This window comes from Phasianus colchicus, chromosome 1, assembly GCF_987193195.1.
Source record: "Phasianus colchicus chromosome 1, bPhaCol1.hap1.1, whole genome shotgun sequence".
Classification (NCBI taxonomy): Eukaryota; Metazoa; Chordata; class Aves; order Galliformes; family Phasianidae; genus Phasianus; species Phasianus colchicus.
This window is the reverse complement of record NC_143436.1, coordinates 88,380,612-88,405,662: the sequence shown is the minus strand read 5'-3', so window position 1 is coordinate 88,405,662 and position 25,051 is coordinate 88,380,612. Positions and strand designations below refer to the sequence as shown.

The 25,051-nt window shown below is 41.3% G+C and overlaps 1 protein-coding gene across 12 annotated transcripts in view; it reads right to left on the bottom strand.

The window, feature by feature from the left end:
- LOC149919821 (uncharacterized) overlaps positions 1-25,051 on the bottom strand; it is a 682,202-nt gene that overhangs the window by 149,391 nt on the left and 507,760 nt on the right. The window contains exon 5 of one of the 12 annotated variants that reach the window (XR_016471769.1): positions 11,737-11,805. The exons of the other annotated variants lie outside the window; for them this stretch is intronic. The gene's annotated coding sequence lies outside the window, so the exon portion shown is untranslated. Of the gene's footprint in view, positions 1-11,736; positions 11,806-25,051 lie in introns of those variants that run through there. 12 annotated transcript variants of the gene reach the window in all.

Sequence of the window (25,051 nt, the reverse complement as noted above, 5' to 3'; positions counted from 1 at the left end):
TTAAGTCAGCTCAAACTACAAGTTTGAGATACATGTATTGTATCTCCTTAATTGTATCCTAGTATTTTTGCCTATGTTATTTGTGCTGTTTGCTGGAGGGCAGCAGAGTGTTCTAATGTATTCTTTACAGAAAAGTCGAGTTATATTTCCTTATTATTACTTTTTTTTTTTTCCCAAACTTGAAACATTTTAGGTGGACAAATACTTTGGAACATTGCAAATGCAGACCTTTCCTTTTTTCATATATCACAATCCAACTACACAGTAAATTTTATCCTTTGTGGGAGTTAGTTAAAAAAAAAAAAAATCAATCTCTGTCTCTCCCTAAAGAAGAACATAAAGACTTTTTAATTAGACATTCGTAATTGTGAAGAATTTTCCTTTTCAAGGAGGACAAAAAAAAAAAAAAAAAAAAAAATCTTTGAACAAGATCCCTCTGCTTCTACTCTTCATAATTCAAATTAAAATAGAAAAGATGTTGGTATGCTGGTAACCTCTGGGAAATTAAATGAGTAACTCTAGCAAAGAGACTCTCTTGCAGAGAGCAATGCAGAGATTCTCTTTCCATTCCTTGTGCTTTCTAAAAAATCAGAAGTTCTCCACAAAAGAAATCCAAAAGCTGACACAAATAGAGAGGAGCAGAGTTTGTTTCACTGCTGTCCAATGTTATTTCAAATTGACTTATCCTTTTTTTATCTCATTTGCTGACTGATAAAATCTTGACAATATTAAAAAATAATCTGAGTCCTATTGCATGACTTGCTTTCCTTCTGTATGTTTTATGTATATTGATTGGTGAAATGAAAAAAATGCTAATATCCATATGTTGTCACATCAAGAAAATGTGGACCACTTCTTTAACCAAATTACATTACGTCTGGATGATTTTGCAAAGATCTGGGAGCTGAGCTTGCATTCAGTACTGAGACAAAATGAACCAACTCAACAAACGAGCAAAATTAAATTACTTCTACCCATATTTTATCCTTTTGACATGTACTTTCAGTGCCATCATCTCCAATCTGAGAGTCACAGTATCACTACCGAATCCCTGCCTAGCAATAAAAATACCGTCTGCAGCTGTCTCCGATCCAAACCCTGATGAAGTCAAAGAGAGTCTTTCCACTGACTTAGGGAGGTTTTGAGCAGGCCCTTTCCCTCCTATGGAAGAGAATGGAAATCCTACTGCAGTGTTTTGAGGGCTTCATTCTTCTGCTTCAATATTTTAGAGCCCAATTTGGAACATAATAACAGTCTCTTAAGTTTCAGATGAAAAACTCACTGGCTTAAATGAACACACATGGATGAATGTTACGTTGGAAAAGAGCCTTCAAGCTTTATCTATACTCCACATTCAAGAAAACTGTAGCACCTTAGGGAGATACATACTGCCAAAAAGCCAAATGAACAAGCCAAGTGACAACAATGAGAAGAACTGCAAGAACAAAAAGCTGCTTTTGGACTCCCACTGCTGTCCCAATTTAAAAATAAATGACAGAAAAATTAAGCTAGCAGACCTTGAGGCTATCTGAAAACTAAAGCCTTCTCAGGATTGTTTTGTTTTCCAAATTAAACAAACAATTCATTGATTAACACCTATATTTTTATATTTCAATAAGGATCTGAACAAACAAGTTGCTGTACTAATGTAGTATGTAAAATCCAGTCATAGAAATTGCTCTTTTGACTCAATAAAGAATAGTTGGCACCTTAGAAGCAACACTGAATTTCTCTTCTTCTGCAGAGGCTTGATCCTGTGGTCACTAAAGTCTTTGATTAATTATTGACGATTTCAAGACTGCATGATCAAAACCCAGTTGTGTTGTTTTTACATCTCAAAATGCAATCAGCTATCTAAACATCTTTAAAATTTAGTTACACAAATGCCTAAAGTCTACTCTACACTGGCATTCTACTTACTTATTTGAGTGAGTGTCCTTTATTTCATGTAGAGAAGTCTAAGCACATGCAGATGTCACCGGGAGCAGATATCATCTCCATGTGCAAGGTACACTTGGGGTCAGTTCCCTGTAGCTCCTGTGATGTTTTATTAAACACCTTGATCATGAGGTATCCTACTGCTTTATGCTCCCAGGCACTGGCCTGGGGAATTATATGGCCTTTGTAGAAATCTAAGGGGTTGTTTCCAAAGAGTTGGGATCAAAGATTTTATGTATATATGTGCATTCATACATATACACACATATACACATGCACACTCATGCGTACGTATAGTCATATGATCAGTAGCAGGACACAAAGAAGACAATGAAACACTGAGCGTGAGCCACTTTGAGTCAATGAGGCAATTTATAAGAACACTAAATTATTGCTCTAAAACCTGGGATTGTGTTTTGCTTTGTAAACCTACATCCTTAATTATAGACAGTGTGAGAATTAGGAAGAACCTGCATTTTAGTACTGAGTCAGCTGTGACTCCAAATATCTGGAACAGCAAAAAGGAGTGTGTTTCACATGCTTTGTGAAGTGCTCTCACACACAGATACACTCAAACACAATATTTATTTATAGTAACCAGCTGACTTATGGCTGGTTTGATTCTCCCCACTGAAAAATTTGTCAAATTCTCCTTTTCAACTCATCTCTGATGCATGAAGTGCCCAGGGCATAGCTTATGGTTAAAATGCAGCCCTACCAAACAATTTACAGGAGGATAAAATGGATTAAATGCTGAGCTCCAGCTTTAAATATGGATAGTCCCAACTTCAGAAGGCATTTAAAAACATGCTTCAATGTTAGAAGCTCAGGGATATCCTCTCTCTTGTTCTAGGACAGAAAAAAAAAAACAAAAAAACAAAAAAACTCACAGTTCCTGCACTAGCTGATGGAAAGACTTCTGGATCAAGCTTTGTGGGAGGCTATCTTTAATTTCCTCATGGTAGTAGTGTGGCTACTGCATAGTCTAACTTCATAGTTACACTATGCAGTTTCTTAGGCAGTTTTGTCTGGGCAAAGTCAGCTGCCTTTCCATCTCTGGGAAAGGGGTGAAACTCTTTCATGGTGAAAGATAACAACATGCCAGAAAGCGCCTAAAATTTTGCTACAAAAAAAAATTACGTGATTGTTTTGTGGCTTTAGAGGTAAACTTAACAGAGTGGGAAAAGCAGCTAAAAAATGCATTTTGTAATCCTTTTGTTTGAGAATTCTTTTCCTTCCTTGGTCTTGTTTTGGACAGCTTGTGATGGATTCACGATGCACAACACTTAGATTAATTCATACACAAATATCACAGAATCACAGAATTGCAGGGGTTGGTGGGGACCTCAAGAGATCATCAAGTCCAACTCCAGTGCTAAAGCAGTTCCCTACAATAGGTCACACAGATAGGCGTCCAGATGGGTCTTGAATATCTCCATAGAAGGAGACCTCTCTGGACAAACCTGTTCCAGTGCTCTGTCACCCTTACCATAAAGTATGTAGAAACTGCTTCTGTTATCTAAAAGTGCAACTGCAAAACAGAATTGTCATTGTACAGGTGAGATCACATCTGTCATAACAAGCAGATCCTGTTGGAGCTCTCCTCCAGATGCTTTCCTTCACTTCTGAAATAAAATTAATCATAGTAGAAAACTGTCACCTTTATATCAATATGGGTCTCAGAGCAAGACCCAGACTTCACTTTGTTAGGCTGAAGCCATGTATGCTGTTTCTCTGCAAGATGCCACATGTAAATTCACTTTATACCAAGCAGACCAAAAACACCTGTTGAAAGGTGACAGGTCAGTGCATTAAGCAATTGCTCTACTGGTAGGGTTAAGATGGATAAATTACAGAGAAGTAAAGCCTGACACTAAAAACACCAGGTGGATCAAGGACACTTCTATCCATTCTGGCTCATTAGACCTAGGACAAGGTCAGCAATGTTAAATTTAATCACAAGGCTTCCTATAGGTATGGTAAATGTGTTGGCAAATTTTCATACCATATTCAAGATAATGTATCACCCACAGCTTGAGAGATAGCTTGCCTGTGTTTTAAGTATCCACAGTATTTATGGTCAGTTAAGACAAACCTTTATTGTTTTCCAACTACGATGAGTGAAATTCATCTCAGGCATTTAACTCCACCCCTCCCCCCACCATTAAAAACAGAGGAGCTGTAGTTCACGTATGTTAGCACTCAGTTTGGCATCATCTTTTTAATGGAAAAATAAACCAAGCTGTCTATTCTAAATTAAATCAGGCAAAATAAATAAGCAAACCAGATTTTTCTTTGCTGTAGGCACAGAGACTATGTCCTGAACGGAGAAGTCTAATTAGTTTTAAAATCTTTGGATAAAACAGTGTCTTTCTGTACTCTGTTTGTAAAGTCCCTAACACAGTGGGTGTCTGTTCTATTACTACAACTTTCATGCACTACAGTAATAAAAATAATTGACAGTAATAATACTGTGAAAGTTATTTAACGTTGAGCCATCTTGGGTGAAATCCACCTCGCCTCTGGAAGGTCCACTGGCCCTCACAGAATAGTACAGTACATGAAGAAAAGAGTGCCACAAGCAACTTCTGTGCTACTGATACCACTCTCACAAGCACAGCATGTTATAAATATTAAAAGCTATTGAGATAAAGCAGGAGTAGGTCATTCCTTCCCTTTCTTCTACTGTCACATATCATCCTGGAGAAAACTTTACCATGCTCATCTACAGTACTATTTTGCTTTGCTACTGCCAGAACAGCATAGCAGTCCAAGACCTCCATTACTGGAAATAGTGCTGTTTGCCTTGATAGTAATCTTTCTGCTCATTTACAGATAGCCCTCACATGTGGTGGTGTTGCTCCCACTCACAGAAAAAGTATCTGCCATGTAACAGAGGTCCTACCAATGGAAATGTGTTTTGCAGCTGTTGCTACACGTACTGCCATGATGAGTTATCTAGAGTGGGCCAATCCATCATCCTGAAAAATGTTTGAATGATATTATACATGATTAGCTTAACTGTAAATTGTTCGCTAAAATCCAAAGTGGGAGAGAGTAAACATAGGCTCTGGCTAGCTTTATCTCGCTCCATACATTCTTCATGCAAAGAAATTGCAAAAAAAAAAAAGAAAAAAGAAAAAGATTTACATGTCTGTGCCTGAATGCACTTCCTCAAAACTAGCTGCAGATGGTTCCAACAATGAGAGGCCAAGGAAAGGGCTGAAGGAATGAGATTTGCTGTGGTGATGGGCCAAACAGAAACAGGATAACAGGCTGTGCTTAATAGGAGTATCACTGGACTGGGAAGCAATTGGAAGGGACAAAGTGAGAGTCTGACCTCTGTGTATGAGAGGTAACCAGCATTGTGAACTGCATGGCATCAAAAACTGCAGGACCCTCCATTGGCAAAGAGAGATTCTACTAACTCACTCAAGGAAAAACAGTCCCAAAAGTAAACAAAGATAAGGGGGGCTTCTGTTTCCTGATCATAGCACTGTGTGTGGAAGGTGAGTTTCATAAATAACCTGTTTCTAGGAAACCTCCCTTCTGATCCTTTGTAACTTCCTTAATTGATCTTTTATCATCACCAGCTTCAGCTTCCTCCTCTTTCTTTTAAAACTAAAAAAAAGTAAAACTAAGGGCAAATGAAAGATTGCTTATCATCTACTTTAGGCACATCCAGTCTACCTAATGGTCTATGTAATGAAGCACTCATCATGACAAAGATATTGCTTTGCCAATTTCATATAACAAATAGCTTGATCTAGGGATGGCATGGCTCTTAACTTCCCTCCCCACCAGACTACTGATCCTATTAATCTTATCTAAGGTATACACACTTAAAAATAAAATAAAATAGTGATGAACATGTGTTAAAACAACTAAATGATTGCACTGAAATTCTTGACTTAAGATCTCTTAAGGAAATGTCAAGACAAAGACTTGGTGTTATTTCACTGAATTAACAAGAGAAAAGAACAAAATACATCATAAACCCAAGGGAAGAGAAGAAAAAGAGGTAGTGGAAGTGGTATCTATAACTGGCATGTGCTAGTGAAGGGGACAATTCTTAACAACGCAGCAAAGCAGATCCAATTTAGACTGTAGAAATGTCCCTAAGCTACTAATTCTCTTGGGAAGTGTTGGAAAGACTCTCTATAGTCTTCTGCGGTGTCAGAAAATGCCAGATGACACTACATTGTGCTTCAGAAGGCCACAACTTTTATGATAAGAGGTGGTTTAGCACTAAATTGCATGCATACTGCCTTACCCTCTCAGGGTTCTCAGTGGTCTAGTTGGGTATCACAGTGTCAGATAAGTAACAGCTATTGAAAAGTCAAGCTCAGTTATCAGCAATAGTATGTGAGATACTGTGATTATTACCCTATAATTAATTACACATCTTAGATACTTGGCACATGATCGAGAAGTTAGCTAGTTTCTGAGTTACAATTTTTAGTGGCAGTAGGTGAGATCCGAAGTCTGACTATGTGCTGATCTGTGACTTGCTCAATTACATACGCCAGGATGAGCAAGTACTAAAAGGCTAACAATGTGATTGAGTAGAATTTCTTATGCACTTCAGCCCTCTATTTTCTTACCAATACATAAACAAAAACAGACTGCTTAAAGGTCAGCTGATTATGCCTTTGTATTTGTATCACCTTTTCCAGTGGAAATTCTTACAGCATGTAGAAAATAAGAGAGAGAACTCGACCACAGGTAATAGGGAAACTTTCAGAAGATACACTAAATTTCCCTCAGCTTTAAACACAGACACTGCAAGCTGCTCTGTTTTCAGTACAGGAGTAGCATAACCAATTAAAAGAACAGGGGACCATTTAGGCAGGCAAAACTAGGGAGCCTTTTTATGCAAATCTCTATTCTGTCACCAAAGCCAAGGCAGCAGTGCTGATTTACACAGGCAGATGAGTATCGGACACGAGATAGGATTTTGCCCAGACCATCTGTCACAAGATCTCTATGCTTAAAGTTCCCTAGGGTTCTTTAATGACTAATAGTCAGCTTTTTCACAGTTTTTATGCCTACTCCAAAAGACAACACACTGAGAATATGGATACTCCTAACCTCATGCTGGGGTGTTGATTCATTGCAGATTTGGCAGAGTATTGATTTATTTCTCTGAATAACCAACATTTTTTCTTTAAACACTCTAACTTTTCCTAGGACGTGTACTGTCCAAATACTTACCTACTTCATTAAAACACTCTGATCGATTTTTGTGCTCTGCAGATGAAGGTATGTCAAGTTTAATTCATGAACAAAAAAACCTGCATAAATAACTCCACTACAAACACTAAAAAATAGATAAAAAACTTGTTTTTAGACCTACTGGGAGTTTGTTGAATACACACCATAATGTTATACTATTAAAGACATTTTACTGTTCAGTATGTTTTCCATGTCAGATTCTAGGACAGACTTGAGCTGATGCCCAAATTAGTTTGAAATACACTTCACTTCATATAAATAGAGTCATTATGGTTCTGTGGTATATCTTCCACATAACACAATCTTAATATCATGTTTCGGATTCTTAGAAATAACTGCAAAGAAGAGGACAGTTAATCGTCTTTTTGCCTGCATTAATTTGTGAATCTGAGGAATCAGTGTTTCTAGAAGACTTTTTTTACAATTATTGTCCCTCACCTCCTATTTGTTTTACAGAAGGCAATAAGTTCATAACCACATGAGGGTTGTTGCTAAATTACAAACTCTCGTGATCCAGATGAATCACTGGATGGTTGCAGATTGAGTTCTGACATTGTGAATAGTCTGTCAACCCATGCAATTCAGCTGATAACCAAACATCCCTGAAATGTGAAGCCTTGTTCACAATTCTTATGAAATGGGTCAGTGGTATCAGGTCATTGGTTGGTAGGTATCTGTCCACATCCACTGTCATATCCCTTATAGTGCATCTCTCTATTAGAAGTCAAACTACATAGCATAGATATCTTTAACAGGATGGATCTACTATAGTCTGAAAGCTTTGTTTGTTTTTTGTTTGTTTGTTTGTTAATAAGGGATGGATCAGACTATGTTATGAAAAGAATGCCTTTTAGCTTCCTAAAGGGGACACTTGACACTGGAGCTGGGAGAGATTTTACATGCTTTCCATCATTTTGTGCAACACTCTGAAAATGTTTAAATGGTCTCCATAGCAGCTTGGGAGAGAAAAGTAAGGAAAAGTCTGTGCCCAGAACAAAAACAGAACAAAGCTGTGTTCAAAGATTTCCTTCAGGACATCAGAACAAGCTGCATTACCTGGGGCCTGCCATGGTCAATCCAGATGTACGGTCACTCTGGCACACCATCTGAATTAGTATAATCTGGTAAACTCATCAACATCTCAGCAAGGAGGCTTATGACTGAGAGAACACAAAGCTGGTTCATTTTCTCACACAGAGAGGGCTTGGAGCATGCAGCAAGGTAGTAAGTCAGGACAACTCCTGTTAATGCTGTGTCTATTTTTAGAACTGGAAAAACTTCCCAGGTCTGTCATTCCAAGGCTTTATGTTTAGGTCATGCCGGTCCTCTGGCCCGTAAAGGAAAGAGCCATGTCCTTTGTATTGTACTGATGAATCCTCACTGAATTTAATGGGGCAGAGACTCATTGGTGTTTAAATCTACATGTCAAGAAAAACCTTTACTAAACACAGTTCTCTGCCATGTAGAACAATGTGAATCATCTGGCATGAGGAGGAGGTGAGGAGCTCCTCAAAAGCAAAGGAAAATAAAAGGTAGTGTCATTTCGCAGAATGTCCAGCACCTATCCTTCTTCCTAATGTTTTATTTATTTAGTTAGTTCTAAGGTGAAAGAGAGGGAGAAAGAAAGCACTAAGCTTCCTTTTTTTGTATGCAGAGAGCACTTTTCTGGAAGGCCATTAGGATGCTGCATGGGGGTATGAGCACCCCTGTGTTAATTTAAAAACTCAGTTGGTGATCTTGAGGCAAGCTCAAGGCCACTTCGCATAAAGTATGTGCATGTATATTTGTACAGTGAAAAAGTCAGGCTTTGTGTTAACTGCATTCTACTTGACAGACCCTTCACAACTTAAGTACTGTGGCCAGTCCCCACTGTGCTTTTAATTTCCTTGCTTTATGTTTTCTTAGTGGATTTTTCCTTTTTATAGCATATTATTTTTCAGCTCTGATTTTCAAAGGCCTTCACCGTGTGGAGCTTTTCTCTGCTGACACGCTTGTGGGGGGGCTTTGGCTTTCATTTAATGTTCCAGCTGGGTTTCTGGGGCATCAGCTTAAGCACAGAATTCCCCCAGGAATAACAACGAATCCATTTTATTCCCTTTAATATTTGCTGTATGCTTCCTTATTTTCAACTAAGCAGACACATTTAGTAACCACCACTGGTTACCTCTCTCAGCAGCTCCTCCACTCCCCCACTTCCAAACACAGAAAGTACAAAAAACAGACTTTGCTTCAGAGGTGACACTGTTGGGGGAGAACAACCGGAGGAACGGTCAACCCTGTTATTGCCAAAATACAGGAATTCAAGCCAGAGCTCAATGAAAATAAACAGGCTGTTGAAAAAGAAGGTGAAAAGTGAATGAAAGTTCTGCTGCCTCAGGGAAAATAACCTCACTGTATGCTTCATCATTGAAGCCTCTCCCTAGAAAAGCACTTAAGCAGGTAAGCCCATCCTTACTGACGAGAGCATTTTAACATATGCAGAGATTTCAGCAAACAAACTTAACTGAAAGCATTTCTATGAATTATAGCCTACCCATTACATGCTAAAATCTTTTAAAATTATTATTTTTACTGGCCATCTTCACCGGCCAGTTTAGGACACACAGTGTTGCTTGACATTTAATCTCTGCTATTAGTTTTTCATTCTAGATACCTATGGATAATCTATCTGCCCATCCTTTTCTTTCTTCCTTAGCCATGCAAACATGCCTTACACATCCAACCTGCCAACGCAACTCTTCTGCTCGACTTTGAGCTTCTCTCCACATGCTGTAAGAGTCACCGAAGTACAGCTGTTGAAGGGTAAAACAATGTCAAAACAACTGCAGAAAACAGTATAAACAAGAGTAAATAAAAGCCCAAGCCTCTCTTCAGCACTTGCACTTTGTATAACCTTTCAAACCACCACAGCATTAAATACACATCCTTAACACTGTTTCTGACGGCTCTACTCTGAATTACTTTGCAGAGGTGCAAGTGACAAAACAGGATATAAGACTGAGAAAACAATCACAATCATGCAGTTTTGGTGTGTTACTGTTACCTACCACATATTACTCATTTTTGGAGGAACTGCTCTGACTGATGGTGGAATGAGCAAGAAGCCAGCAGCTATGATTGGAAGAGAGCTGCTCTTCTGTGGCTGGTCCTGAACCACTGCAGATGAAGAAATTCATACACACTGGAAAGGAATCATAGCATCACAGAATCGTTAAGGTTGGAAAAGACCTTGGAGGTCATCCAGTCCAATCATCAACCCATTCCCTCAGTGCCACATCTGCATGGTTCCTGAACGCCTCCAGGGATGGTGACTCCACTGCCTTCCTGGGCAGCCTGTGCCACTGCTTTACTACTCTTTCTGAGAATGTTTCCTAATATCCAACCTGAACCTCTCCTGGTACAACTGGAAGCCATTACCTCTTATCCTGTTTCTGTTAATTGTGAGAAGAGGCTGACCCCCACTTCGCCACAACCTCCTTTCAGGTAGTTAGTCAGGTAGTTAGTTCAGAAAAACACCTTTTAACTACCTGGAGCTGAAGGATTAATTTGAGCCGATCAGGTTCATTGTTCAACTGAAGCCCTACAGGTGACATAAAGGATGCCATTTTTTCTGCAGAGGGATAAGTACAGTTTGGGCAGGATCACATGTTTCTCTTTGTGTTTGTGTCTCTGGGCACATGGTCACACTCTGGTTACAAGGGATGTAACTCTGGCAAGTCTGACAATTAGTCTCTGCATGGCACAAATGGTACAAGGGTGAAGCAGGACAAGGCACCATGCCTCTGTGTTTGCCCAGATACCTCTATCTTTTTTCCAGCCAGTAATTCTGAGCTAAAGGCAATGAAGGTCTTAAACCATTTGTCTGGACCCAGGTTTGGTTTCCAGACTCAGTTTTCTGAACATCTGGGAATCTCTTGGTTTTTGCAAGAAACCAGCAAGAAATCAGCTCTAAAGCCAGGCACAGGTTGATACACCTGAAATACACTTGGTGAAATGTGTCTAGTGGAGCCAGAGGCTCACCACTGGTGTGGGAGGGTATTGTATTCCCCTGCAGGAAAATCTAGAAGAAAAAAAAAAAAGAAAATAAGTGAGCACTTCAGCCACAGCACATGAAGGTCCCCAGCAGTTTCAAAGCCTGCGGTGAAACACACAACTGTGTGGCCTTTGCAAGCAGGCAGAGTTGCCCTGTGGTTCAGAGAGAAGGGTCACATTGCTGTGCCAGGCTACCGCAGTGACCGAGGGACAAGAACAAGCCATGTCTGACATGCTAATGGGGCTGAAGACTCATTCCACTGTCCCCTGAGCTGCCCAAGGGAGCAGCTTTGTTTCCTGACACAGTCTATTCTGCAGTATTCTTAAAAGCAAAACAGATTTCTGCAGCTTTCACAGTGTGCTACGCATGGATATGTGGTTTATTTGAGATCACTTGTGCTTAAGTTTACACTGGTTGTACCAAAATCAGATGCAGCTCATCCATATGTTGGCGTCTGACCTGAGAGCAATGAGAAAAAAATCCACCCACCTGCAACATCTCATTGGCTTGCAAAAATAAAACCAGTAAGCAGGGAAGTCTTCTCATGAGGAATGATCACAGAATGTGCCAGCATCAGCTGCTGCCTTGTGCTGAAGCTCCTGCAAGAAACGCTGTCTGTGGACACTACTTATGAACTGTAATTGTTGCATTTTCCTCAACCTTTGGCCTCTACTGCTGTCAAAAGTAAAACCTTTGTGGAGTGAGGAGTGTACTGTGTGTCTGAAAAGCCTGTCGGTAGAAGAGCCTCCAGCCACAGAAAAGGTCTAAATCCTCTAACTCCATTTCACTTCACAGAGCCTAAATGACTTTGAGGAGCCATTGAGTATTTGTGGCATTTAGCAGAAAAGTGTTGTAAACAAACACTTACATGATCATTAGGCACTTTTAAACAAAATGCGTTGCTAATCACCACCTCCCATGACAAAGCCTTCATAACTGCTGCTCATTTCTTTAAAACCTTACAGAAAACTATTGGAAAGACTCAGGCATCCATAGGAGGACAGCTGCCCAGAGCTGTGAGCAAGGAACACAGTAGGACTTTCACATTCTCCTCTCATAGCCTCTGTGAAGTGTAAATAATTAAGATCAAGTGCGAATAATTAGAATAAAGACACTGTTCTTAGTTGGTGTAAGATAGCTGGGCTAGTTTTCCTTGGGGGCTTTCTTGTGCTTAATTTTTTAATCAGGTTATTTTTATTTACAGCATAGTATAGTATATTTTATTTATAGCATCCCAAGTATTTATACAAACTGGGGGAAGATCTCCTTGAGAGCACCCTCACAGAAGGACTTGGGGAGTCCTGGTGAAGCTGGACATGAGCCAGCAGTGTGTGCTTGCAGCCCAGAAGGCCAACTATGTTCTGGGCTGCATTAAAAAAGGGGTGGCCAAGAGGGAGGAGGTTGTCCCCTTCTGCTCAGCTCTTGTGAGGTCCCATCTGGAGCACTGCATCCAGGCCTGGGGCCCCCAGTACAGGAAGGACGTGGAGCTCTTAGAGCAGGTCCAGAGGAGGGCCACTGAGATGATCAGAGGGGTGGAGCACCTCTCCTATGAGGGAAGATTGGGGGAACTGGGATTGTTTAGCTTAGAGAAGGCTCGGCTGCTATCCAAGCTGGAAATCCATGAAGTTGTCTCATCACTCTGTATGTCAGAAAGCTGCTCTTTCTTCTTCTGTGATGTACTGCTTGTATTTATTGCCTGGGAATCACACTTCTAGCAGATACCTTGGCAACAGTCAGTGTGTTGGTCTGATCCTTATAAGGCTTTAATGAGAATGATTTTTGAAAACATAGATTAAGCTCCAACTATGCTATAAAGAAACCATTTTTCATTAAGCCATTTTCAACCAAACTGCATTCACTCAGGACACTAAATCATGCAAACAGAATATAAATAACTTAGAGGCTCTATAAATCATGTTGGTCACTGATAAAAAAAAATAATAATAAAAGAAAGAAAGATTAAATTAAAGTATTCATTTAAAAATGAGCTGAGGGGGGAAAAAAAAGCACTTCCTGCAGCTCTGTTACCCGGTATAGCCTAATTTATCTGGACTGAAACCCATGTAAGGCAACATATGTTCAGAACTGAGGTAACAATTGCTAGAAGCGGTCAGGAATTTTGGGACTAAAATTTTCTTCTGTCTCTGCCCACAGTGGAACAAAGCGGTGATCTGTCAAAGCTGAAAGTGATTGATGGTAAACGTTTGTTTTCGAAAAGTCTCTCAGCTTAAAAAAAAAATCCAAAAGAACCTTTCAGTGATCAAGAACTGCTGCTTTGACATTTTCTAAGTGAAAAGTTTTATTTCTAATTGAAAGAAACAAGCAAGAACCCCACGTTCCTTTTGTACTAAAGAGAGGCAACTGCTTAGGAAGGTCACAATGAAAATACACTCTTTGAACATTATTAAAGTAAAATATTTAGTTTGGCCCCATTGTGATTGTATTTTGGAGATTTTCATCCAAGTTTTAAAGGGACCTTTCATCCCTGGTGGGAGATAGGAAAAATACTGGAATTCCTGAAAGCTCTGACAGGGTGAGGAAACTATTTCCCACCTAGGTTTGGTAGCTCTCTCTCCTGCTCTCATTCCACTGAAAGGATGCTCAAGGCCATCTGTTCATTGCTTCACTTCAAGATGTCTGAAAAGCAGCAGTGAAGTTGCCTGTAGACTTTAATTCTCAAGAGCCCAGAGATGTACAAGATCCAAACCCCAGGAAGTCATGTCCTCTGCTCACGTCAAAGTAGTGGCTGGTCTGATGGGCTTGAGGCCAGCCTCTCTTAGACCTATTGCACACTGGCATGGGCATCTGCAAAGGTAACAAATCAGACCCTATGTCTAAATGCAAATGTGAACTACATTGGCTCCAGCGCTACCTGTATTGGCCACTGCTTTGCTAAGCTGTTTTTTTCCTCCATTAATGTACCTTCCGAGTCCATTTTAAAGAGAAAATAACTAACAAGTCAGCCATTGATTTACCATGGGACCCATTAGCAGCAGGCATTTAAAACTGCAGACCATTTACTTTAGCTGTATTATGGCCCTGCTGGTATCAATCACCATAACATCACAGGCATCAGCAGGGCTGCACCAATTTATATGATCTGAGGATCTGCCTTCTTACCTTTACAGAAGTATTTGCAGTAATTCAGCCTTGATTCTGAGAGTGGTTATTGCGACTGGACCCCTTCTAGAGCCCAAATGAAATAAAATTAGGTGAAGCGATTTCTAAGGCAATTTAAGGCCATTAAACATGACCAAAAAGTGATTAACATTGTTTGTGTGATTTACTGACCTGGCAGAGCTGTGTTTAATGGAAAATGACTTAGTCAAAAATGCTTTTACTTGCAGCAGGGAGAGGGCTTAATCCAAGCTTTCAGAACTACTGATTTTAGCCAAATATAGAAGGACAGATGTAGGCACGAATCATTACCAAGGTATTGTCCCAGTGTATTCCTCTAAGGAAGAAGCAAAGGTCTAACTTCACATGAAGCCCTGAAATTAGCAGGTTTCCACCCATAAATTGATATTCAGTGTCAGAGCATTCCTAAGAAAATTGCTCAGCTACTGCCGTGACATTTCATTCTTGTGGCAGGCAGTTGCAATAGAGAAGTGGTCCCAAAGCCAGGAATGTCCGCAGTCACTGCTATGTATCGTGTACTTCCACCTGCTCTGCCCCAGCAGTCTCCTCCTCTGTCTTCCCAAGATGAGGAATCTCCCTTTGGAACTTAACTACCTGCACACTTCCCTATCAAATACAAAGAAAATGTCTAAGTGTCACAGACAGTATTTGCAAAGCTCTCTAGTCTAGACCGTGCTTTCTAGCAGTGTTCCTCTGTTACCATTGTTTAAACAGGTAGGAGAGGAGTACGCAGAAGAACATTTGGAAAGCTGCTGCTAATTGCCTAGGTTGTGCACCAAATTAGAAATCACCTCATTCAACAATTCTCCAGCCTAGATTTGTTTGCTCCCAGTGCCAGATGCAACTTACTGGCACCTGCTCACCTTTGGATTTGGAAGTGAGCTGGCAACACCTGCTCTGATTTAATTCGATGAAGGTAAATCACTGCACGTCCCCTAGCAGCAAGGATCCATTATCGGTAACTACATTATCTGCGGCGTACTAAACATTTGCTCTGAACACACTTACAGGAAGATAAGCAAAATAATAGGAAGCATCTCAGTAAGCAGTTGCCAATCTAAATTTTTTCCTCTCTAGGAGCACCTAGTCACATGGGCAAGAGGGAAGAAAAGTGAGTTTATCAACAGGCTTTTGCAACCTGTAGATGAATGCAGATAACAAATCTGCATAAATGGATGAGGAATTGTAGTTCTCCTCAAAAGGACATCAACAGGAGGTGAAGGACTTATTTTGGATGGCAGGAAAGCAATGTTTGAGGATTGCACTTGCAAGAGAGATCTGGTTTATTTCATGAAGTTGAAATAGAATCATAGAATCATAGAATTGCTCAGGTTGGAAAAGACCTTAAAGATCATCAAGTCCAACCACAACCTAACCATACTACCCTAACTCTAACAACCCACACTAAATCATGTCCCTGAGCACCACATCCAAATGATTTTTAAACACATCCAGGGATGGTGACCTGACCACCTCCCTGGGGAGCCTATTCCAGTGCTTAACAACCCTTTCTGTAAAGAAGTTTTTCCTGATATCCAACCTAAACTTACCCTGGTGCAACTTGAGGCCATTTCCCTTCGTCCTTTCACCTGTCACCAGTGAGAAGAGACCAACCCCGCTCTCACCGTAAGCACCTTTCAGATATTGGAAGGGTCTAAATAGGGGAGGAGGTGGCCCTTTCTGCTGTGGCCCTGTAGAGCACACAGCCACAGCATACAGCAGCTCACTGCTTCTGCAGTTTGCAGGACCCCCAGATCTCACAGTGCTGCTGGGCTTCTTGTCAAGGTCTGAGGAATCCGTAAAACATCATGAGGGAAAGAAGAAGCCCTTCTGACAGTCTAGGAAAATATACCCAAGTGAGGGAAAAATTGTGGATGTAATCCATCTAGACTAAAGACTTTGACTTTGTCTCTCACAGTATCTTCCTGGAGAAGCTGGCAGCCTGTGGCTAGGACAGGTACACTTTTTGCTGGGTAAAAAACTAATTGGATATCCAAGCCCAGAGAGTGGTGGTGAATAGATTTACAACCACCTGGTAACTAGTCATGAGTGACATTCCTCAGGGGTTAGTATTGGTGCCCATCCTGTTTAATATCTTTATTAATGATCTGGATGAGAGGATTGAGTGTACACTCAGTAAGTTTGTGAATGACACCAAATTGGGAGGAAGCACAGATCTGTCTGAAGGTAGGAGGGCCCTACAAAGGAAAATAGATAGGCTGATGTCAATTGTGTGAGCTTCAACAAGACCAAGAGCCAAGTCCTGCATTTCAGTCCAAATAGCTCCTATAGTCCGAACAGCTTCCTTGGGGAAGAGAGGCTGAAAAGCTGCAGAGAGGATAAGGATCTGGGAATGTTAGCTTACAGCCAGCTGAACATGAGCCAGAAGTATGCCCAAGTAGCCAAGAAAGCCAATGGCATGCTGGCTTGTATCAGAAATAATGTTGTCAGCAGGAGCGGGGAAGTGATCACCCCTCTGTACTCAGCACTGATGAGGCCGCACCTTGAGTACTGTGTTCAGTTCTGGGCCCCTGAAGTGTGTCCAGAGAAGGGCAACGAGGCTGTGAGGGGTCTGGAGCACAAGTCTTATGAGGAGTAGCTGAGGGAGCTGGGATTGTTCAGTCTGGAGAAGAGGAGGCTCAGGGGTGGCCTTATCGCTCTCTATAACTACCTGAAGGGAGGTTGTAGCAAGGTGGGGGTTGGCATCCTCTCCTTGCTAACAGTGATGGGACGAGATCTAATGGCCTTTAGATGCTCCAGGGAAGGTACAGGTTGAATATTAGGAAACATTTATTCTCAGAATAGATGGTGATGCATTGGCACAGGCTGCCCAGGGAGGTAGTGGAGTCACTGTCCCTGGAGGTGCTCAAGAACCATGTGGATGTGGCACTGGGGGACATGGTCTGTGGACGTGGTGTGGGTGGGTTGATGGTGAACTAGAAAATCTCAGAGGCCTTTACAGCCTTAATGATTCTATGATTCTGAAAGGATATGAAAATTGCATGTGAAGAGTACAAATGTAGCTGTAGAACAGATTTCATTTTCAAGTCCACTGTAATTTGCAGCAATGCGCAGCTGATGCATCAGCAAGCAGAGTGAGATCTGCCTTTTCCTAAATAAGCCCTTTTCCCAAGGAGTAACTACTCAGTGCAGTGCTATATTTCCCTTTCTTCACATCTTGTGGCTCTGGGAGCACCCATGCCCTTTCCAGATCCCAGTGCCAAACACATTACTATGCCTATTCCTCACCTGCTCGTCAGCAAACAGCCTCATATTCTAACTCAGACTGTCCCCAAATCAGTCCACAGACCTAAACGTAAAGAGTGTTTGCTAAGTGAGGTGTGTCTCCTGGAGGACCTCAGTGCAGCATCCACAGGCATGCTGCATCAGCGTCCCTTAGCACAATTTTTGCACTTACATTCCTGTGTCTACTGCAGGCTCAAAGTATAATACAGTGGAGTTTCACTTGCTGTGCACCACTTCCCTTTTGACTCAGCTATCACCTGATTTTTTTGTGTGTGTGTGCAGTGCTGTTATTTTTTACAGCTCAGTTTTGCAAAGCTCAACAGTGAAACTGCAACCAAACATGGTTCACCTAAGGGGAGAATTACCTCAGGGGCACGGAGAGAGCAAAAGCTTGCATCAGATTTTGTGCAGGCGCAGCAGCTGACATATGGCTCAATGCAACAAGCAACCAAACCCAAAGCTATTTGGCACTGACCTACACATCTGCTGAAAGAAGACCTGGGGCCTAAGGGCATAGATCAAATCTAGCTTGTCTCAGTGGGAAGAGGCGCTTCCCCTTTCCCTTTTACAGTATGTATCCACCCACGTTGCAATTAATATTGGGGTTAGTAGCTATACCTACTGTAACACCCCATGTTTTAGGAGAGAACTCTAAAATTAAATTATGGGTTGTGCACATAATGCTGGATAAAATTTACTTTGTGTGCAAGTGAAAAAGGTTTTTTTGTTGTTGTTTTTGTTTTTTTTTTAATACATTTTTCCCTGACTACCAGATTGAAGATTCATCCTAGGGTCCCATGAAAGTCAAACCCAAATACTTCTGTTCTACGATTCCAGCAAGAAACATTCCTTAAACAAAACCTTCCCCCTGAGCAATGCCAGACTGACACAGTGGATTTGGGGGAGACGAAAGATAAATTTTATGTGTAAATAAATGAGGATTGTGATTTAGCAGTGGCCTGAAGGTACAAGGTTAAAGAGAGGGGAAAATCACAGCAATGCATCTGGGGAGCATGGAAATAAGAGCTTGTGATGAAGTGAATAAGGAATATGTTTTTTGCCACAATGAATTTAAGTGACTGGCAACGATAACTGGAAAGGCAGACGCTAGGGAGGCAGACAGAGGTGGGAAAGTAATTTGAAATGCATTGCCATAGTGATCTGAGATGCATTGATGCAGGCATAACATGAAGTGGATGAGAGAGAAAGGCTGTTGTGATGCCAATGGAAAGCAAGAGGTAAGGGCTGCCACAGGAGGAGAGGAGGAGGAGAGGGGAGGATAGGCACATACTGGGGAAAGGCGAAAGGATGACAGGTATTTCAGCAGGAGAAGGGAGCAGCCAGTATTGAAAGCAGTATGGAATTTTAAGGATGACCTCAGAGCACACTGAGGGAGTTGCCTGGTGTCTGACTTGTGTCATCAGGAGACATGATTCAGTCACAAGCTTTTAGTCACAAAAGGACTGAAACTGTAACGTGTATTTTCCAATTATCGCTTCTGATTGAACTGCAAGCAACGCTCTCTCCCATTCTGAAAGAAGCTGTAAGCAGCCTTCGGGGTGTTACTCCATTCTCCTATGACATTTTAGACTTTGTTGTTACACAGTACAGAGCATTGTCTGGCTTGTTGTTTCCTCAGATTTTTTTCTAATTATTTTTTGTTTTCCTTCATTTAGTAAAAAGTCTGCTGTCTTTGGCAGTGTAACTTAGCAGGTTCCCCTTTTCTCTAAAGGTCTTGAGCTATTTCCCTGAGACACAGAGCCAGTTTGCACTGGGAAGTTCATACTAATGCAAAGCAAGATGAGACAGTGGCTGAGATCTCCCCTGTGACAGGGCTGCAATGACACACGCACAGGAAACAGCCGGAACTTTGCAGGGTAAGTCCTAGAAGCAAAGCGGGATAAGGAAAGTTGCTGCTTCTACCAGAGTGAAGTCACTTGAAAGACGCAGACGTTTTCAGAATCGGGAACAATGGGTTCCTGGAGGTGAACGATTCATAGCAGACAGAACGAATTCAGAAAGAAGAGAATAATTTCCTTTGGGAGGTATTTTCAGTGAAATTGGCCCAACTTCATAAAACCCAAGAAGCTCTGCTTTTTCCGGCAACAAATCTCCTTCACAGCAAATCAGTTACACCTAAGATTGAGTAAGGAGATACACTGCTAGGAGAAATATTCTGCTCCAGGAAACCAGCCTACTGCTAGGTCCCAAAGGACAGCAGAAATATAACTTAGTGGTGCGCTCAGCCAGTACATTAGTGTTTGGGGCTAGTTCAGGAAGATCCAAGTCAGCTTTTATGAATTTCTGGGTATAAGTGCTGCTATTTAGAAGTTAGTGGGAAGGTTAAAAAAAAAAAAGAAAGAAAAAAGAAAAAAAAAAAAAGGAAGAAGAAGAAAGAGAAAGAGCCAGGCAGCAGTCTGGCAAAAAGAGGAAGGAAAGCCCAGCGGACTGACAACGAAAGCCCACTGGTCACCATGTAAATCCCAACTCTGTGACGTGGAAGTTCACAGTCACTTCACTGAGTCATGCAGAAAATGCCTGGAGTAATCCAAGGAAGAAGACTGTGCTCAACATCATGTGCACACATACATACACACTAGTAAGAATTTATATACACACACTTCTGCTTCTTAGGATTAGAACAGCTACAAACAGCAGCAAAGCCTCTATTCTTTGGTGTAGAATATGTATGGCTAAGGTATAGCATCCTCCAGAGAAGTGCTGGTGAGACAGCAATGTGCTACAAGTAACATCTACCACAGAGGCCATTAGCAAATAAACCACTGTGGAACAGTGCAGAACTATCACTTTTGTCACATGAAACAGAGTGGGCAGAGCATTTCCCTATCATTCTCAGAGAAGTGCAGCCATCATTGTAATTTTGCAGAACTAGATGTGCTCGCAGACACTGCCATACAAGCAGTCATTGGTATATCTAGGCAAAATATCTGGGCAAGAGTCAGGTCAAACACACGCAATTGCAGAAGCTGGAAGGGACCTCAGGAGATGTGTTATACCTCTACTGGGATTTTCTTTGTGAGTCTATGCAAAAGCAAACAACATGCACAGTCACCAACACACCCCAGCATTCTCAGCAATTATGAAAAGGGAGTACACATTTTCATTTGGTTGCTTTCTCCAGTGATGTTCGAACATTCAGAATGAGTGATGTGGTGACCCTCTTCTCCAAAATGCTTGGGAGACTCTGGAAAAGCTGCAGTGCCAAGTGTTTGAAGGGAGTTGGACTAAATGACCTTTAAAGGTCCCTTCCAACTCAAACGCTTCTATGATTCAGTGATTCTGTAATATAATTCATTTCCACATCAGGTAAAGAAAGCTCTTCTCGTTACCAAGTTTGATCCCATTCTTTACAATACAATGCTGTCCAGAGTGAGCAAATTCAGTTTGGCTTTCTACAGGATACATGTATAGGCTTCATGAAAAAGGGTTTGGTGAAGGACTTAACAGTAGCTGTCTGAATTATACTCCTGAGTCTGCATTTTCTACCTATTTGACTAGACTGGGAGGGGAGTGAGGCAATTACATAGAATGAGACTTTAAGAAAACATTTCAATAAAAAAAATGCAATTCAAGGAAAAGTTCCATATAGTTTAGAGAGCAGGTATGTACGTAGTCCATCAGTGGTAGGCAAAAAATGAGGTAGAATTAGGGAACTGGAAGTGAATGAGGAAATGATCTATTTTTGGAGGGTTCCAGTTAATACCATATAATGCTCTCTGGAGATGGAAGTGCACGTCTGTTTCCTAATGACTATATTTGATTCTGCAGCGGATAGAAAAGAAACAGATGCAGTCACTAAGAGGCTGGGCCATCGCACTGGCTGTTACAATTTACAATATTAATATATCTATTTAGAGAAGTCTGCTCATTCAGCATAATCCTGCTTTTCTTGATTAGTTCAGTCACTATCCAGGTTTTTCTTACCTATTTTTATTTCGTTCAGTCATGCTAACCTTTTTCTGCCCAAATCCAATCTGGATACATTTGAGGAACAAACACCTCTAAATCTATTTTTACTGTGAAGCCTAACAAGCAATCTTCATTAAAAATCTAAGACATCATTAAAGTATTGTTTCTCTAATTGTCAATTGTGATGGGTAGCAGAGAACATACACTGTATTATTTAGCTTTTCATTTGATTTCCCTATAGCAAAGCAGCAAAGAATAGAGAAGCAAGCAAATCAGTAAACAGGAGATTTTTTTTTCCCTCTCATAGCTGAATGGTCTTCATGCATTTCCTTCATGTATCGAGTGATGTGTGTTCCCTCCAGCCTTCTAAAACCTGCTAGCCTAGAAATGATACCCACATCATCCAAATGTTCTATTTTATTCTCTGACTATAAATTATCATTTCATCAGATGTGACCCTCAGTTAGATATGTCTCAACCTTTACACTGCACATCTCCAGCCTTTATCAGTGCTATTCTAAAGGGCAGGCATATTCAATTTAATAGTCTTTCTACTTTTCCCTTCATTTTTCTGTCTTTTGTGACTTAAACAATCAATCTCTCTTTTCTCTCATTTTTACTTGAGAACTTCTATTTTTACTCTTGCTCCTGCCTGTATCTTCTTTGTCTCTAACAACCTGTCAGCAAATTGCACTTGCAGTGTTGACACAGCTCTTTCCCTTCTGGTGGCAGATTGGAGGCATCAGTGTAACTAACTTTTGCCTTCAAGTCAGGAGAAGGAGGTTGTCACCTGGAAACAGGTAAATTGTTCATATGCTAGTGCTTCAAGATACTCCCCAAATCCTGGCCACTTCATCCTCAAAACTGTCACTATGTTTGGGTGTCCATCTTCTGGCTAGGAGGGTGCTGCAGCACTTCCCTGGTATGACACTAACATCTCTCTCCCTGATGCATGCTTACAGAAACACAAATTTGATTTCTTTCACAAATGCCCCTGTGAGCAGGGAGCTGTCACAGCTGATCATGAGAAGTGGGACATAGATCCATTCCTCTATTTAAGCCCATCGTGATACAGCAGGTAGAGGCCAGCTGAAGTCCTTGCAGCTTGCTGGAGATGTGACTTAACTCACTTTTAATCACACTTCCTCTCTAGCCCTATCCACAAAATGACACACAGAGAAATCCCCACAGGCTCTGAAATGCTGAGTGGCTCTTCCTGCTCTGCATCACTCTGGAAAAAGCTCTCCATCACTCAGAGATGCAGAATGATAGAAAGCTTTTTACCTTGTAAGCATGTACTGAAGATATTCCTCAGATAAGGAGTTCAGAAATCTGAATTCTCCTCCTCTTTTTTTGTTTGTATTTTCTTCCCCTAACAAAAGGGTCATTTCTGCAGTCTCTGCAGCAAGTAGGAATTTTCACTAGTCACTCTGCATACAAATACAAACTGCCAGAGCAGCCCTGCCAAGTCTCACCCTTGCTGTATGACACCTACTTGTCTGCTCCTTCCCAACCAGACTCTGCTTTTTCCCCTCTTCCAAATCTCCAGGCCAGCAAGTCAGTCACTGTAAGTGTGGTACCAAAGTGCTTCTCCAGGTGTGACCTCCCCCTGTAACAGCTCTGCCAAATCATCCTCTGCAGGGTCACATCACCCAGCACGTGCTGGAAGAGGCAGGGGTGGGGAGCACATCATCCCAGAGCACCCACCAGCTTACTCTGTACCTCAACGAAAGGAGATGTCAGGCTTTCTATGACTTAAATCTATGGAGTTCCCCACAGGGACTTATCGACAACCTAGGGCAAGTATTGATGTTGTTCATTTGGCTTCCTCCTAGTCCCAGGGGTCAGTCCATAGGGCAAAAGAAGGGAGCTGTATTACTTCCACACAGATAAGGCTGCCCCACGCATTCCACTCCAAGGAGTCATGACATCAAAGTGAAGCCTGTTGATTATCAGGGCTTCAACAGCACTATCTGATAGCTTGTGTGGTCCTTCAGAGGAGGTTGTTTCTGCAGAAACACTTGTGCAGCTCCACAATATTTTATGGAATTTCAGTTCCTTTTGGACAATGATTTTTGCAGGAATGGATGGATGCAACTTGGATGCATCAGTCTGCTTTGTTGAGTCATGTCACTGATCATGTGATGGGCTGGGGAATAGAAAGAGGCCTTTGAAGCAGGGCTGTGAGGATGGAGAACAAGGCCTTGCTTGCACAGTCTTTTTCTGCCTGCCCACTCCTGGCAGGCATCAGCAGGGAGAAGCCTCTCCCCATACATGCTGATGAAGGAGAGAATGGGAAGATGAACCTGGAGATCAAACAATTCACAGCTTCCTACCTTCTTCCTTTTCTCTCCCCCAAGTAAAGCTGCATCTTGTTTTTGCCAAACTAGGAAAGCATGAAAATCAAAATGGAAAAGAAAAAACAGGTTTTACTCAAGGAGGATACTCCAGGTTCTTTAGGATCCCATAGTTTTATATCAAAACCCCCACTCTCTCTCACTGTCCATCTTGGATTAGATTTCACCAAGATTCAATTTCTCTCCAAACTCTATTTTTTCCTCTGTGAGCCTGTCTCACTGATGTTTGCAAAGCAAACACTTTTAAACACCTGATCATGGCCACACAGAGCCAATGTGGGATCTTCTATCAAATCAATGTACTGGAAATCTGGAAAGAGTCAACAGTTACTGTGCACAGTCCTTTCTAACCCTCTCCATTTAGGATAGAAAATGGAACATGTGCGTCAAGGAGAGAGGATGTCAGATGATATAGAAATGGTTACACAGCAGGTAAAAAAAAAGAAAATGTTATCCTGCTGATAGGGATATAAACAACACAGAGAAGTCATTAATTTCTGAAGGAAACAAGTGAAAATGAACTGAGCAATCTGGGTATATCTCAGGGAACCTCTCCAAAACTCCAAGTTTCATTCATTTCTTAAAAGCTTAGACCCTTAGCAAGTCCAGCTAAAAGATGTTAAATATCTTTAGAACTAGAACTAAGCCACCTCTAGAAATATCTTTCAGCCACATTCTCCCTAAGGCAGGACATTACTGAAGGCAGATTTCACGAGGAAAAGATTACGCCCCACTTTTCTGTAAAACGCTTGTTCATTTCAGGCTCTCCAGGGACACAAGCAGCTGCTGATCCTCTGGGACTGTCTGAACTCAGAGAGCCCCGCTGTGTCACCACAGGTTTTGGGAAAGTATTCCACTCCTATCAGCTTCAAAAGTTTCTGCTTATGACTTCCAGCATGAGAAGTGAATTTTCATTTTTTTAGGTCTGACAAAGCCATATTGTTCTGTAAAATAAATGCACCCCTTGGTAAGGCCGTGACTCTGCAAACAAAGTCATGTAGCTAAATCCGTATGGATTCCCAAACCATCCATAAAATGATAGCCTATAAACCGAATGCAATAGTTGCAAAGATCAGAGAAAGCACATTTCTCTTATTCTCTTTTGGACCCTCTTGTATATATCAGTAGAGGATTAGCTTTTACATTGTACATCATGTCTCAGTTCTTCAAAAAA